This window comes from Orcinus orca, chromosome 4 (genome assembly GCF_937001465.1).
Source record: "Orcinus orca chromosome 4, mOrcOrc1.1, whole genome shotgun sequence".
In the NCBI taxonomy this organism is placed as follows: Eukaryota; Metazoa; Chordata; class Mammalia; order Artiodactyla; family Delphinidae; genus Orcinus; species Orcinus orca.
Genome location: NC_064562.1, coordinates 39,928,475 through 39,944,899, shown reverse-complemented (window position 1 = coordinate 39,944,899; position 16,425 = coordinate 39,928,475). Strand labels below are relative to the sequence as shown.

At 38.7% G+C, this 16,425-nt stretch overlaps 1 protein-coding gene across 6 annotated transcripts in view; it reads right to left on the bottom strand.

Annotated features, from left to right (window-relative positions):
• The window catches only part of WDFY3 (WD repeat and FYVE domain containing 3), a 264,633-nt gene that overhangs the window by 229,817 nt on the left and 18,391 nt on the right, over positions 1–16,425 (bottom strand). For all 6 annotated transcript variants that reach the window (XM_049709048.1, XM_033416011.2, XM_049709050.1 and 3 more), the window contains exon 2: positions 3,216–3,309. The gene's annotated coding sequence lies outside the window, so the exon portion shown is untranslated. The remainder of the gene's footprint in view (positions 1–3,215; positions 3,310–16,425) is intronic.

Sequence of the window (16,425 nt, the reverse complement as noted above, 5' to 3'; positions counted from 1 at the left end):
GTTGCCACTTCCAAGACTACACTACAAAAACCAAAGGCTCACACAGCAAGGACTAGTAGGTTGCTGGCAAACAGCCAACATGAGGAACTGGGGCCTTCGGCCCGACAACCAGTGAGGAACTAAGTACTGCCAACAAGCATGTGCGTGAACTGCAGGCAGATCCCCCTCTAGGATTTTCAGATGAGACCAGCCCTGGCGGACGTGTCAAAGGTAGCTTTGCAAGAGACCCTGAGCCAGAGGACCCAGCAAACGGCACCCAGATTCTTGACCACAAGAACTGTGAGATAATGTTTGTTGTTTTAAGTCACTAACTTTTGGGGTAATCTGTTATGTAGTGCTATGGCTTGAACTGTGTCCTGCTCAAAATTCATATGTTGAAGTCCTAACCCCCAGCACCTCAGAATGTGACCTTATTTGGAGACATGACCTTTACAGGGGTAATCAAGTTAAACTGAGCTCATTAGGGTGGGCCCTAATCCAATATGACTGGTATCCTTATAAAAAGGAGAAATTTGAACAAAGAGACAGACACACATAAAGGGAAGACAATGCGAAGAGCTATGGAGAAAACGTGGCCATCCATAGGTCAAGGAAAGAGGCCTGGAACAGATCCTTCGCTCATAGATCTCAGAAGCAACCAATCCTGCTGACACTTTGATTTCAGACTTCTAGCCTCCAGACTGTGAGACAATAAATTTCTGCTGTTTAAGCCATTCAGTTTGTGGTAATTTGTTGTGACAACCTTAACAAATTAATACATGTAGCAAAAAGAACTAATACATACACTGAATTCAAAATGACTTTTATTGGCAATACCAAAATTAGCCTCAATGCAGGACTCAAGTAGATGGACAAAGCTTCTAAGTCTTTATACTGAAAAAAGACATAAGGTTGTATCAGAAAATCTTAGACCACAGATTTTTTTTTTTAAGTTAGCTGGGACTCCTGCAATCATATAATGTCATTGACTCATTTCAAAAATTGACGCTGCTGCTGCTGATGCGCCAGGAATTGTTTTGAACACTTAACATATATTAATTCCTCACAAGAACCCTCTGGGGCACCACTATCATCAATTCCATTTTTAAGATGAAGAAACTGGTGTCCAGGAGTTAAGGACACAGCTGATAAGGAGCCAGGATTTAGTAAACCGAGCTACACAGAGAATAAGTGATTTATCCAAAATCATAGTTAGTAGTTGAGGTGGGACTAAGCCTAATGGTCCTTTCTTCTACCTTCAAATCTTTTCTCGAAAAAGGCAAATAGAAAGGCTTTTCTTTTACTTGCTGTATTCAATCTTTGTAACACTGCTACCTTAGAAGTATATATTTGACTATCTACCTGCCCTCCTCCTCTACCTACATAGTTACTCATTTTCTTCCACTCCCTGAAACCTAAAACACTACCTTTCAATTCCTAATACTTTTCTTGCATCTAGGTTAATCATTTTTATATACTAGAACACAAGATTTCACTTCCACACAGTTTGGAAAAACAGCTTTAGCTTAACATTTAGAAAAACACCTTTAGCTTAACAAATACACCTGGAAGGAGTAATACTATATTACTGGTCATCTGCATTTTACTAGGAGTAAGTCAGATCCTTTTCAGAGAACAGGTCTTGAAACAAAGATGGCAAGACAGCCACTGCAAACTTGTGCAGGGAATCAGAGTTTTTTTCTGGAATATTTGGGATTAGGTACTTAAGAGTAAGCCTTTCTCTGGGAGTCTGAATTAGAAGATATAAATCATGGGCAGTGGTGGCGACCACGCTTCCCATGACAAAGAATGGAAACATGGAGAAAGCCAAAGAGAGTGAGACATGCACAGGAGAGGCATGCCACTGAGAGCTTGAGAGAGACCTGACTACATTTGATTCCTGGGTTCTCCTTGCACAGCCCAGCTGCATTTCTGCCCTGGATCCTTTGGTGTGCCCAAAAGGCTGATAACTTCCCCTTTCTGCTTAAGCTAATTTGAACTGAGTCACATGCAATCAATAGAGAACTAACATGGTCAAAAAGATACCCTCTCTACAGCTCAAGAACATTATCGAATGACTAGTAATTCAAAAAAAAAAAAGAGGAGAACAGAGCACTCCATGTAGTACCATGGCTACAAACAAAAGAACTGATTAACAGAAGCCAAGGTTTAAACAGCTATTTGGAAGACTTTCCAGACATTGGTGGAACAGGAAAAAGAAGTTGCAATTACAAAAGATTATACCCTCTATCTTCCATTTGGGATTTTTTAGTTCTTCTAGTTAAAAAAATCCCATCATCTATATACTTGCTAGGGGTGTGTAAATTATTACAACCACTTTAGAGATAAATTTGGAAATATCTAGAAAAGTTGAAAGTGCAGATTTCATACAACCCAGCAATCTTACTACTAGGTGGCTACTATGGACTGAACTGTGTTCCCCCAAAATTCATATGTTGAAGCCTTAACCCTCAACATGACTGTATCTGGAGATAGGGTCTTTAGTAGGCTATTAAGGTTAAATGAGGTCATAGGAGTGGGGCCCTAAACTGATATGATAAGAAGAGGTAAAGGGAGATCTCCCTCTCTTTCTCCTTTTCTTTGCCTTGTGAGGACAAAGCTAGACGGTGACCATCTACAGGTCAGAAGAGAGCTTGCACCAGAATCCAACCACACTGACACCCTGATCTTGGACTTCTGGCCTCTAGAATTGTTGAGAAAATAAATTTCTGTTGTTTAAAAATAAATAAACTTTTCAGTAACAATAGAGCAAAGTAAAATACTAAAACTCAGGCAACTAAGTAGCCATAGTACTCTCAAGTGCCTCACAACATAGTTCATTATTCAAACTAGTCACTCAAAGTTACTATAATACAATAAAGAGTTCCAAAGCCTGTGCTTACAACTAGATTTTTCCAGGAAAAAAAGGAAAAACTTTAATAACATGATTTTATTCTACGTAGGTGTCTACAATAAAAGTATGATGCTTTAAAGCCAGAACTGAAACTGAAATATATTCCAATATATCTTTTTTTTTTTTTTTTTTTTGGTGCAAAAAACTAAAAGCCATCCAGGAAAGGAGGTTTGTCTAGTTTACCCAGTCATCAGTGGTAAAGAAGGATTAAAACCCAGCCTTTCTGAGTCACAGTTCAGTTACAATGCAACGAGGCAGCAAAGATTATCATGATTCTGTTTCTGGCTTCTTGTTCAACAGACAAAACAATCCTAAAACTGACCTGATTCTATGTTCTGGGCTGGCATGAACCTGCGTAGAAACAATAGGAGTGGCAGGCACTTTCTTCCTGAAGCAGACGTGGAGAAGTATTATACCTGTGATGAAAGAAAAAAAAAAGAAAGCCCAGTTTATTTTCAGAATGTTTTTTATGAGTTGTTCATTTCCTACTAATTCTCTCTTTACCTCCTTATTTCTTGCCAATGGCTTCATACTGGAACACAAGACAACACTTTATTTAAGATAGATAAAATCTGCTATTCAAACTTCAAAGGAGAATATAGAGTCATTCAAAGCTGATCTCTACAGACCATCTGGTTCAGCTTTTTTATTTTACTGGTGAGGAAGCCGAGACCAGGAATAGTTATGCAAAGAATCAACGACAACACAGTTATTTAGTGGCAGAGCCAGGTTCAGAACCTAATTCTTCCCACTCTAGTCCAGTATTCATCTGTACATCATAGATCACAATGTCTCTTTTTGGAGAACCAAATATGAGCAAAAAAGAAAAAAAAATCATGTTATTTCTCTAGGAGTAGTTGAAGATAAATGTGGTATAGAGCTGAATCGATATGTTCTAAGTTAAAATAAAAAATAGGGCTCCCCTGGTGGCGCAGTGGCTGGGAGTCCGCCTGCCGATGCAGGAGACGCGGGTTCATGCCCCGGTCTGGGAGGATCCCGCATGCTGTGGAGCGGCTGGGCCCGTGGGCCATGGCCGCTGGGCCTGCGCATCCGGAGCCTGTGCTCTGCCATGGGAGAGGCTGCAGCAGTGAGAGGCCGCGTACCGGAAGAAAAAAAAAAAAAAAAAAAACAACAGTGCTTCCTCACTCAATGGTTATAATCCAACCTCGAGTTATTTAGCATGTCTCATATAGGATATTTAACTATTTCTTTTATTTACCATTCAATATTCCAAAATGAAAACACCAGCACACGAATGATGAGATATAGGTTCTGGTCTTTCTTAACTTTGCTCTTAACAAGTTCTATGCCCTTAATCAATTACTTCTTTGGTTCCAAAGCTCCTTTATTCAAAAATGAGGAGCTTGGGGACTTCCCTGGTGGCACAGTGGTTAAGAATCCACCTGCCAATGCAGGGGCCATGAGTTCGATCTCTAGTCCAGGAAGATCCCACATGCCATGGAGCAACTAAGACTGTGTGCCACAACTACTGAGCCTGTGCTCTAGAGCCCACAAGCCACAACTACTGAAGCCCATGCACCTAGAGCCTGTGCTCCGCAGCAAGAGAAGCCACCTTAATGAGAAGCCCACGCACTGCAACCAAGAGTAGCCCCCACTTGCTGCAACCTGAGAAAGCCCGTGTGCAGCAATGAAGACCCAATGCAGCCAAAAATTAATAAATAATTTTTTTTTTAAAAAATGAGGAGCTTGGATTAATCCCCATGGGCTTTCTAAGTCTAAAAAGTTATGCCTAAGAATAGATTCATCTTTTAACGACATTCTGCTTTTCTGATCAACTATTTGTTTTTGTCATGTTTGTTAATCTCTGTAATCATGTCAGTACAATAGTTCAAACATCAATATTTGTTTTTGTCATGTTTGTTAATCTGATCAACTGATCAACTATTTGTTCTTGTCATATGTTTGTTAATCTCTGTGATATTAGTACAATAGTTCGAACATCAATAATATTGCCCTCAAATATACAGTTAGTTCTTATTCAATAACCTAGTTTTGCTGTCTATCTCACTACTTATGAAAAAGTATTTTTAAAAATCTACCTCTGGTGGTCTTCCCTGGTGGCGCAGTGGTTAAGAGTCCGCCTGCCGATGCAGAGGACACGGGTTCGTGCCCCGGTCAGGTAAGATCCCACATGCCGCGGAGCGGCTGGGCCCATGAGCCATGGCCGCTGAGCCTGCACGTCCGGAACCTGTGCTCCGCAACGGTAGAGACCACAACAGTGAGAGGCCCGCGTACCGGAAAAAAAAAAAAAAAAAAAAAAAAAAAGACTAGCTGATCATGGTTTGTGCCCCGGTCCGGGAAGATCCCACATGCCGTGGAGCGGCTGGGCCCGTGAGCCATGGCCACTGAGCCTGCGCGTCCGGAGCCTGTGCTCCGCAACGGGAGAGACCACAACAGTGAGAGGCCCGCATATCTCAAAAAAAAAAAAAAATTAGTTACAAATGATTACTGTTTTGGCCTTTCTCACCTTCTGAGATGACCCACACTCTGTCTGTGGAGTGTGTTTCTCTCTAAATAAATCCACTTCTTAAAAAAAAAAAAAAATCTACCTCTGGGACTTCCCTGGTGGTGCAGTGGTTAAGAATCCGCCTGCCAATGCAGGGGACACAGGTTCGAGCCCTGGTCCGGGAAGATCCCACATGCCACAGGGCAACTAAGGCTGTGCGCCACAGCTACTGAGCCTGCGCTCTAGAGCCCACAAGCCACAACAACTGAGTCCACGTGCCACAACTACTGAAGCCCGTGCACCTAGAGCCTGTGCTCTGCAACAAGAGAAGCCACTGCAATGAAAAGCCTGCGTGCTGCAACGAAGAGTAGTCTTAGCTCGCCACAACTAGAGAAAGCCCATGCACAGCAACGAAGATCAAATGCAGCCAAAACTATAAATAAATAAGTTTATTTAAAAAAGAAATCTACCTCTTAGGTGGTTTCTAAGAAAAATTCTGAACTATTTTCCCAAATCATTCATTCAGTTATTCAGCCAAGTTGTTATTGAGTGGCTTGTCAGATGGCAGACACATGCTTAATGAGATATAAGATTTTAAAACAAGATCCCTCTAGTGAAATTCTGAGTGATGTTTGGGATTCAACTGGCAGTGAGAAAGTAGGCAGAAATGATGACATGTCTCCTAAATCGTAACATCAGAATATACCTGCACTGTTTTTTTAATATATTAACTACCAACTTACGTAAAACATGTTGGTTGTCACCCAACACGAGAACCTAAATGTAAGTTGCTGGTAATGTTTTACTGATTTGCTCTTCCCTGTCCTATACGCCACCTCTCTCATCTTCAGTCCTCTGTAATTGCTATCCTATGTTTTGTGTTTATCATTCCTCTGATTTTTAGAAAGCATATCACATATGTACATATCCTTCAACAACACTTTCATTGTTTTTCATTCAATATTATGTTTTCAAGATGTATTCATGATACATATGCAACTAAATGTTGCATATAGTTGTAGTCCATTCATTTCAGGGCAGAATAACTCTACATTGTGTAAATACACCATGACTGAATTATTCATTCTCTTTATGATAGCACCTTATTTTCTCCCCAGGTTTTGTTTCGTTTTGCTATTATGAACATTACTGTTATGAAAGTTCTCATACACATCTGTTCCACATGTGCCAACGTTTCTCTTAAGTACTTGCCTAGGAGTTGAGGAATATATGTGTTTTCAATTTTTTCGTGAGGTCGCCAATTTTTCTTTTTCCCAAAGTGTGTTTAGCAATGTATAATCTCATCAGCACCAGGTAGTTCATATTGATCTACATGCTCTCCAACATTTAGTAATGCCAACTTCTTAATTTGGGGGTGTAAAACCATCTAACTGTAGTCTTAATTTGCATTTTTCTGTTGATTAATGATACTGAGCATTTCTTCAGGTTTACTGGCTAACTCATGTTTCCTCTTTTATGAAATGCCTCTTTATTTCTATTGGCCACTTCCTCCTTAGTTTTTTGCCCTTTACTTATTATTTCATAGAAATTATATATGTATTTTGGATGCTGATTATTTGGTTTTATCCATTTTGAATTACCAGGTACAGCCAAGTATTGAGATAAAGAAGCAGAAAGAGCAGAAAGCCAGACAGAACTGGAAACAGCAAGCTAGAATACCAATGCTTTTCTCAACCCATTTTTGTATTTTATTACAATCTACAGATGTCTTAAAGTACCAGAAATTTAAAATGGTGTATTACTGATCCTGTTTTGTAATCTTTTAATATAAATTTAGCCAAGGGCAAATGCTTTGATATGATTTCAGTGCATTCTAATTACAATATGCAATATAATATAATTTCAGGTACCCATTTTATACAAATCAAAATTTAAATCACATTTTAGACAGAGTTACATTTTGACTCTGACATTTTAAGTGTTTTTATTTCATGCTTTGGTTTGCTCCAATTTAGAATAAGTTAGCTTTATTGTCAAAACGTTGAGTATGAATGTATATGTACATAGGTATAAAAACTGAATTTCAAAACTAAATTATATAAACAAGAACAAGAGACCTGCATTCCAGGCTTGGCTAGACAATTAGCTGTACCTCCTTGGCCTAACTATGTCTTTAAGTTGGTTTTCTTATACCTAACATGAAAATTGTGCTGGTAAATTCTAAGGACCTTTGAATCATACACTTTGAAGATCAATGAGAAAAAAATTTTTTTCCAGATATCCCCAAAAGAGTTTTAGGAATCTCTTCCCGAGTGTTAAGTAAACTGGAGAGAGTAACAAAAAGCTAAATATCTGAAAAACAAAAGTTAACAAGCAGGGCTATAGCCCTCCTATGGCTTCTCAGGACTCTTGGCAGATCACCTGATGAACAGCATCACACAGAAAAAAAAAATTGGAAGCCACATAAAATCCGAGATCACTCTACAATGCTGGCGTTGACTCCTATGTACGCAATCAGAAAAGACCTTCCAGAACCACACTCACCCACTTACCTGAATCTGTACCCTTCTACTGTGCTTAAACTTTCTGAAACCACATCAAAGTCTAACTCTTTCACTTTAATACTAGATGTTATGTCCCTACTATTCAAGGAAATTGCTCTAGTAAGTCCCACTTCTCTTTCCTTTGTCATCAATTTCTTAATTTTGCCCTCCCAATAAAAGCAGAACCACTGGTGTGTGTGTGTGTGTGTGTGTGTGTATTTCCAATCATTAGAAAATAAACAACATCAGCAGCAAAGCTTTTGACCCCACACACCCCTCTAGATTATGGCCAATTTCTTTGATTCCCTCTTCAGTGAGAAGTCAGAAAAGAGTTGTCCTTACGGTCTTCAAGTATTCTTCAGTTCGAACTGAACATACTCCAATTAGACTTTTGATCCCGAACACAGCACTGAAACTCCAAAGTCACCAGTTACTTACATATATATTGTAAAATCCAAAAGCCAGTCAGATCTCATCTTTCTTGCCCTATCTGCAGCAATCGGCATGACTCATCAAGCCCTGATACACTTTCTTTACCTGGCTTCCAGAACAAAGACTCTCCTAGTTTCTCCTGGTTTCATCCTATCTCACTGGCCACTCCTCAGCTTCCTTTACTTATTTCTCCTTTTCTCCATGATCGCTGAAGTTCAAGTTCCGACTCTTCTTTCTAACCCATCAGCAAATACTACTGGCTCTATATACAAAATATATCCAGAATCTGACTACTTCTCATCATCTACGTAGAAACTGTAGTAGTAACTATCATCTCTCACTAGGATTTTTTTCCATAGTTTAGTAACTGGCCTCCCAACTTCTACCCTTGCCCTATTTCAGCCCTTTTTCATCAAAGCAGCCACAGTGATCCTGATAATCTTACATAAATCATATAATGTAACATCTGTGCCCAAAATCTCCCAATGGCTTCTCATCTCATAAACGCCAAAATCTTTAAAACGGCAAAATAGAACCTACATAATTTAGCCCCCATTACCTCTGACCTCATTTCCTACTGACCTCCTTGCTATTCCTTATACAGGCTAGGCATACTTCTGCCTCAGAGCCTTTACACTTACTGTTCTCTCTGCCTCAAAGCTATTCTGAGATGATTATCTCCACCTGCCTCACTCCCTTGCTATCTTCAGATCTTTGCTCAAATGTCTGAGTTAACTCTTTCCTATTCGGTCTATTTCAAACTGTAACTATTCTGCTCCAAGCATCCCTAACACACTTCCCTGATTTATTTATCTCCAATGTTACTAATATTCGTTTATTTCACTTCTACTCCTGTTTGTGTATTTCCTCCCCCAAACACATAAAATCCACAAGGGCAAGAGCTTTGTTTTGTTTCCTGCTACATCTTCAATGCTTAGGAAGGGGTCCAGCACATAGTAGGCATTCAATAAACATTTTTTGAATGAAGAAATGAATAGTTACACTCTTAGGGCTAAATATGACAATCTTTCTGAGTTTACAAAAGAAAATAAATAATCAGGAGACAATAGCTAGATTCTTGATGTAAAAGAATCATTCTAATATTTCTTCAATAGTTAAGTGATAACAACAATAACTCAAAGACTTCAGTAGATGTTGTAGCCAATACTTCCATAAACTTTAAGTAACCACTATAATAAATGGTTCCCCGCCCCCCAACCCCCGCCAGATTAGGTTTTAGTCTCTGGCTGTCCACAGGGTGACATTTATTTCCCATCTGTTATCATATTCAACAATGGTTAGTTTGCAGAGCCGCAACACACATAGGAAAATATTATTAAAATGTTCATTCCAAACTTGTTCCAGATAAATAACTGAGCTCTTTATAAATAAAGAAAGTCTAAAAATAAAGGACAGATATTTTTAAGTGTTTTAACTATTTTGTTTGGAAATAGTTTCAAACTTACAGAAAAGTTGCAAATATAAGAATACAAGAATCACCCTTATACTCAAAGTCACCAATTGTTAACGTTACCTTCTTTATTTTGTCATTTGTGCTCATAAACTTTCTTTCCCTTCACACAGACACACTTGAGCTGTCTTTTTTTTCCCTAAAGCAACTGAGGATAAATTATGTATATCATGGTTCTTTGAGCCTTTGCTTCAATGTGTATTTCCTTAGAGATATTCTCTTTCATAACCACAGTACAGTTATTGTCAGTAATTTGAACATTGCTACAATATTTGTATTTAAGATCAGTACTCCAACTGAAATTTCAATTAATCCAATGATAATCATTTTATAGTATTTTTCTCCCCACCCAGTATAGGATCCAGTCCAGGGTCAGGTATTGCAGTTCATTCAATACCTAGGCTTATCTTTCTTAAGCCTCCCATAATTTGAAACACTTCCACAGCCTTTATCTTTTATGACATTGTTTTCTGTTTTGTTTTGTTTTAAGAGTACAGCCTCCTCCCCTTTTTATTAAGTAGAACGTTCCTCATGTGGGGTTTGTCTATTGTTTCCTCCAGATTCAGGTTATGTAGTCTTGGCCAGAATACTACACAGATGACGATATATCCCCTCAGGGCATCATATCTAGATTCACGTAGTACCCATGTTGTTGTTGGATTTCACCAATGCATAATCCCTATTTTATACCTTGCAAATAATACACAGGTGGTGGGGAGACACTTTAACTCTATGGAAATACCCTGCTCCTCATCAATATTTCCCCCCTAGATTCTGTTATGATTCTTGCCCTGCCTAATAAGAGCTGCAAAATGATGATTTTCCAACTCTAGAATTCAGAATTCTACTGTAAGCATGAGAGCTCTCTTCTTTATTTGTCCATTTATTTACTAGTTTATTATCTTATGGGTAATGGATTCCTATTTTTAATGGTTCATAATTCATTACTAATCTGATGACTAGACCAGTAGGACCTCCAACAGGCTTGTGACATGCTCCCATATTTTTCAAAAACATTTTATTTTCTAGCATTAAAAAAAGGTACAGATTCACCTGGTATATACCCTTGCAATCAGCCATTCCTCTGAGGAACTCCAGTTCCTTTGTGTTGGGAATACTATTAGAGATCGAGATTGGGGGGTTGGTGTGCCCACTGCTCTTTGCCTTTTACTTGGACAGAACTACTAGGAAATACATGCATTCATATACACATATGCATATAAATATATATGTGTGTTCATACATACATATGCATGTGCATATGCGCATACATACTGGTTTCAAAAATAATAAATTTAAGCTGATACCTTCAATTCCAATCCATCCCCACAGGATTCATTTTTCCCTTCTCCCAATGCATATTTGTATGTCCCTCCTTCCTCAGGTCCTAGCTTCAACAACCTGAAAACATTTACTCAATCCATAATACACCTAAAAATGACCCAGAGTTGCTTTGTCCATATCACTACAAAAAATAAACTCTAGAGGAAACAGTTCAGGATTTGTTTGCAATCCCTCTCTCTTACCGCTACCCAGGATGAGGGTAAACAGTCAAATATTATGTTAAAAAATTACTTAGAGTCACTCTTTCTTCCCCTTCAATGTAAGTATAGTACTAATTTATGGTACAATCAGGTTCATTTGTTCTGGTGGTTTAGGACTTTCCCCATTCCCATCTTTATTTTCAATATGGAAGATAATATGCTTTGAAAACTCAAAACTATATAAAAAGGTATATAGCCTTAAGAAGTGTCATTCTCTCCCATAAATCTTTGTTCCCTACTGCCCCTTCTTTTTGTAAAGTTAAGCAGATATGAGTGCATTTTACCACCCCCCCCTGCCATTTTTTCACGAAAGATAGCAAACTAATATGTGTGTTTACACTAACCAGCTCAATCGAGACTGGAGGAAGCTCTTCCCAAATTAATTTATAAGACTAGCAACACCTTAATACCAAAACCAGACAGAAACATTAAGAGAAAAGAAGACTAGAAATCCAATATCCTTTCTGAACACAGATGCAAAAAATTTTAACAGAATATTAGCAATATATAAAAGGGATATTATTACATCATGACCAACTGAAATTCTGGAAATATAAGGCTGGTTCAACATTCAAAAATTAATCAATATAATTCACCATATCAACAGAATAAAGAAAAGCCCATACGATGATTTCAATAGATGCAAAAATAGCATTTGACAAAATTCAACATTCATTCATGATTTAAAAAACTCTTAGTAAACAAGGAATACAACAGAACTTAAGCTGATAAATGGCATCTTTAAAACAAATACAGGGACTTCCCTGGTGGCACACTGGTTAAGAATCTGCCTGCCAATACAGGGGACACAGTTTCGAGCCCTGGTCCGGGAAGATCCCACATGCCACAGCGTAACTAAGCCCGTGCGACACAACTACTGAGCCTGCACTCTAGGGCCTGCATGTCACAACTACTGAACCCGCACGCTCCAACTACTGAAGCCCACGCACCTAGAGCCTGTGCTCCACAACAAGAGAAGCCACTGCAATGAGGAGCCCATGCCCCGCCACAAAGAGTAGCCCCCACTCACCCCAACTAGAGAAAGCCACGTGCAGCAAAGACCCAACACAGCCAAAAACAAAAATAAATAAATAAATAAAACAAATACAGCTAACATCATACATAATGGCGAAGGACTGAATGTTTTCTGTCTTTAACATTATACTGGAAATACTAGCCAGTGCTATATGGTATGAAAAAGAAATAAAAGGTATACATTACTATGGAAGAAATAAGACTGTCGTTATTCCAGGCAACATGACTGTCTATATAGACAGAAAATCCCAAAGAATCTACAAAAAACAACAACAAAAAGCCTACTAGATATAATAAGGGAATTTAACAAGGTTGTAGTATACAAAGTCCAATATATAAAGATCAATCATGTTTCCACATATCAACAATGAAACACTTGGAAATTACATATTTATATTGGGTTGGCCAAAAAGTTTGTTTGGGTTTCTCCATTAAGATGTTATGGAAGAACCTGAATGAACTTTTTGGCCAATCCACTACATTGCCATTTATAATACCACCACCAAACCATGAAATTCTTAAGGATAAATCTAACAAACTATATGCAAGATTTGTATTTTGAAAACCATAAAACACTGATGAGATAAATCAAAGATGATGTGAGTAAATGAAGAGATATCCCATATTCACGGACTGGGAGACTCAACATAGTTAAATTATCACTCCTCTCCAAAATTTATCTACAGATTCAATGCAACCCCAATCAAAACTCAGGTAGATTTTTTTTTTTTTTTTTTGGAAACCATCAGAATGATTCTAAAATTTACATAGAAAAGCCAGGAAACTAGAATAGCCAAAACAATTTCAAAACAAAACAAAACTGGAGTACTCATATTACATGATACCAAGATTTATTATTATAAAGCCACAGTAATCAAGACAGTGCAGTACTGGTGAAAGGACAGAAACCTAAATCAATGGAAAAGAATGATTTCAGAAACAGAGATAGACATACATGGTCAAATGACTTTTGACAAAGATGTCAAGCAACTGAATGGAGAACAGAAAAGCTTTTCACCAGTGCTAGAACAATTGGACATCCACGTACAAAAATCCAAAACAAAACAAAAAAAACTCAATCAACCCATACATCACATTACATCCAACCTTTAACTCAAAATGGATCACAGACCTAAATGTAAAACCTTAAACTTATCAAACTTCTAGAATAAAACGGTGCTAGGGCTTCCCTGGTGGCGCAGTGGTTGAGAGCCCGCCTGCTGATGCAGGGGACATGGGTTCGTGCCCCCGTCCAGGGGGATCCCACATGCCGCGGAGCGGCTGGGCCCGTGAGCCATGGCCACTGGGCCTGCACGTCCGGAGCCTGTGCTCCACAGGAGGAGAGGCCACAGCAGTGAGAGGCCCACATACCACAAAAAAAAAAAAAAAAAAGGTGCTAAATCAGTGACTTTGGGTTAGGCAAAAAGTTCTATGGGATATAAAGCACAAACCGTAAAAGATAAAACTGAGAAACTGGATTTCAACAAAATTAACTTCTGCTGGGGCTTCCCTGGTGGCGCAGTGGTTGAGAGTCTGCCTGCTGATGCAGGGAACACGGGTTCGTGCCCCGGTCCAGGAAGATCCCACATGCCGCAGAGTGGCTGGGCCCATGAGCCATGGCTGCTGAGCCTGCACGTCCGGAGCCTGTGCTCCGCAACGGGAGAGGCCACAACAGTGAGAGGCCCGTGTACCGCAAAAAAAAAAATTAACTTCTGCTCTTCAAAAGACACTGTTTTAAAAATGAAGCCACTATTTTAAAAATGGGAGAAAGTATTTGTAAAACAAATACCAGCTAAAAGACCGGTATTTCCAAAATATATAAAGAACTCTTATAACTCAATAATAATAAAATAAGCAGCCTTATTTTATTTATTTTTTGGCCGCATCTTGTGGCTTGTGGGATCTTAGTTCCCCAACCATGGATTGAACCCACGCCCTCGGCAGTGAAAGTGCGGAGTCCTAACCACTGGACCACCAGGGAATTCCCAAGAAGCCTAATTTTCAAAAGAGCAAAAGATGTCAATACTTCTAAAATAAACCAGATGTAGATGGTAAACAAGCAGATGAAAGGATGTAAATATCCTTACTCATGAAAAGCAAATTAAAACCATTTTTAATAATGCTGCTATGAAAATCAGCTTTTTTGCAGACATATCCTTTCAGTTCTCTTGGATATATACCTAGGAATGGAATTTACAGCTCATAAGGAATAAGTTTAACTGTGTAAGAAGCTAACCAACTATTTGCTAAAGTGGCTATACCATTTTACCAGCAATGTATGAGAGGAAACTTCTAGTTGCTCCACATCCTCATCAATCTTAACACTGTGAGACTTGATTCTTGGACATGCTAGTGGGTGTATAGTAGTATCTTCATGTTTGTTTGTTGTTTTTAATATATCTTCATTGGAGTATAATTGCTTTACAATACTGCGTTAGTTTCTGTTGTACAACAAACTGAATCAGCCATATGCTTACATATATCCCCATATCCCCTCCCTCTTGAGCTTCCCTCCCACCCTCCCAATCCCACCCCTCTAGGTTGTCGCAGATCACCAAGCTGATCTCCCTGTGCTATAATGCTGCTTCACACTAGCTATCTATTTTACATTTGGTAGTGTATATATGTCGATGTTACTCTCACTTCAACCCAGCTTTCCCCTCCCCTCACCATGTCCTCAAGTCCATTCTCTACATCTACGTCTTATTCCTGCCCTGCACTAGGTTCATCAGTACCATTTTTTTTTAGATTCCGTATATATGTGTTAGCATACAGTATTTGTTTTTCTCTTTATGACTTACTTCACTCTGTATGACAGTCTCTATGTCCATCCACCTCACTACAAATAACTCAATTTCGTTTCTTTTTATGGCGAGTAATATTCCATTGTGTATATGTGCCACATCTTCTTTATCCATTCATCTGTCGATGGACATTTAGGTTGCTTCCATGTCCCGGCTATTGTAAATAGGGCTGCAATGAACACTGTGGTACATGACTCTTTTTGAATTATGTTTTGCTCAGGGTATATGCCCAGTAGTGGGATTGCTGGGTCATATGGTAGCCCTATTTTTAGTTTTTTAAGGAACCTCCATACTGTTCTCCATAGTGGTTGTATCAATTTACATTCCCACCAACAGTGCAGGATTCCCTTTTCACCACACCCTATCCAGCATTAATTGTTTCTAGATTTTTTGATAATGGCCATTCTGACCAGTGTGAGGTGATACCTCCTTGTAGTTTTGATTTGCATTTCTCTAATTAGTGATGTTGAGCAGCTTTTCATGTGCCACTTGGCCACCTGTATGTCTTCTTTGGTGAAATGTCTATTTAGGTCTTCTACCCATTTTTTGATTGGGTTGTTTTTTTGATATTGAGCTCCATGAGCTGTTTGTATATTTTGGACATTAATCCTTTGTCCATTGTTTCATTTACAAATATTTTCTCCCATTCTGAGGGCTGTCTTTTCTTCTTGTTTATGGTTTCCTTTGCTGTGCAAAAGCTTTTACGTTTAATTAGGTCCCATTTGTTTATTTTTGTTTTTATTTTCATTACCCTAGGAAGTAGGTCAAAAAAGATCTTGCTGTGGTTTATGTCAAAGAGTGTTTTCCTCCAAGAGTTTTATACTGTATGGTCTTACATTTAGGTCTTTAATCCATTTTATTTTTGTGTATGGTGTTAGGGAGTGTTGTAGTTTCATTCTTTTACATGTAGCTGTCCAGTTTTCCCAGCACCACTTATTGAAGAGGCTTTCTTTTCTCCATTGTACGTTCTTGCCTCCTTTGTTGTAAATTAGGTGACTATATGTGTGTGGGTTATCTCCGGGCTTTCTATCCTGTATCATTGATCTATATTTCTCTTTTTTATGCCAGTATCATACTGTCGTGATTACTGTAGCTTTGTAGTATAGTTTGAAGTCAGGGAGCCCGATTCCTCCAGCTCCGTTTTTATTTCTCAAGATTGCTTTGGCTATTCGGGGTCTTTTGTGTGTCCATGTGAACTGTAAATTTTTTTGTTCTAATTCTGTGAAGAATGCCATTACTAGTTTGATAGGGATTGCACTGAATCTGTAGATTGCT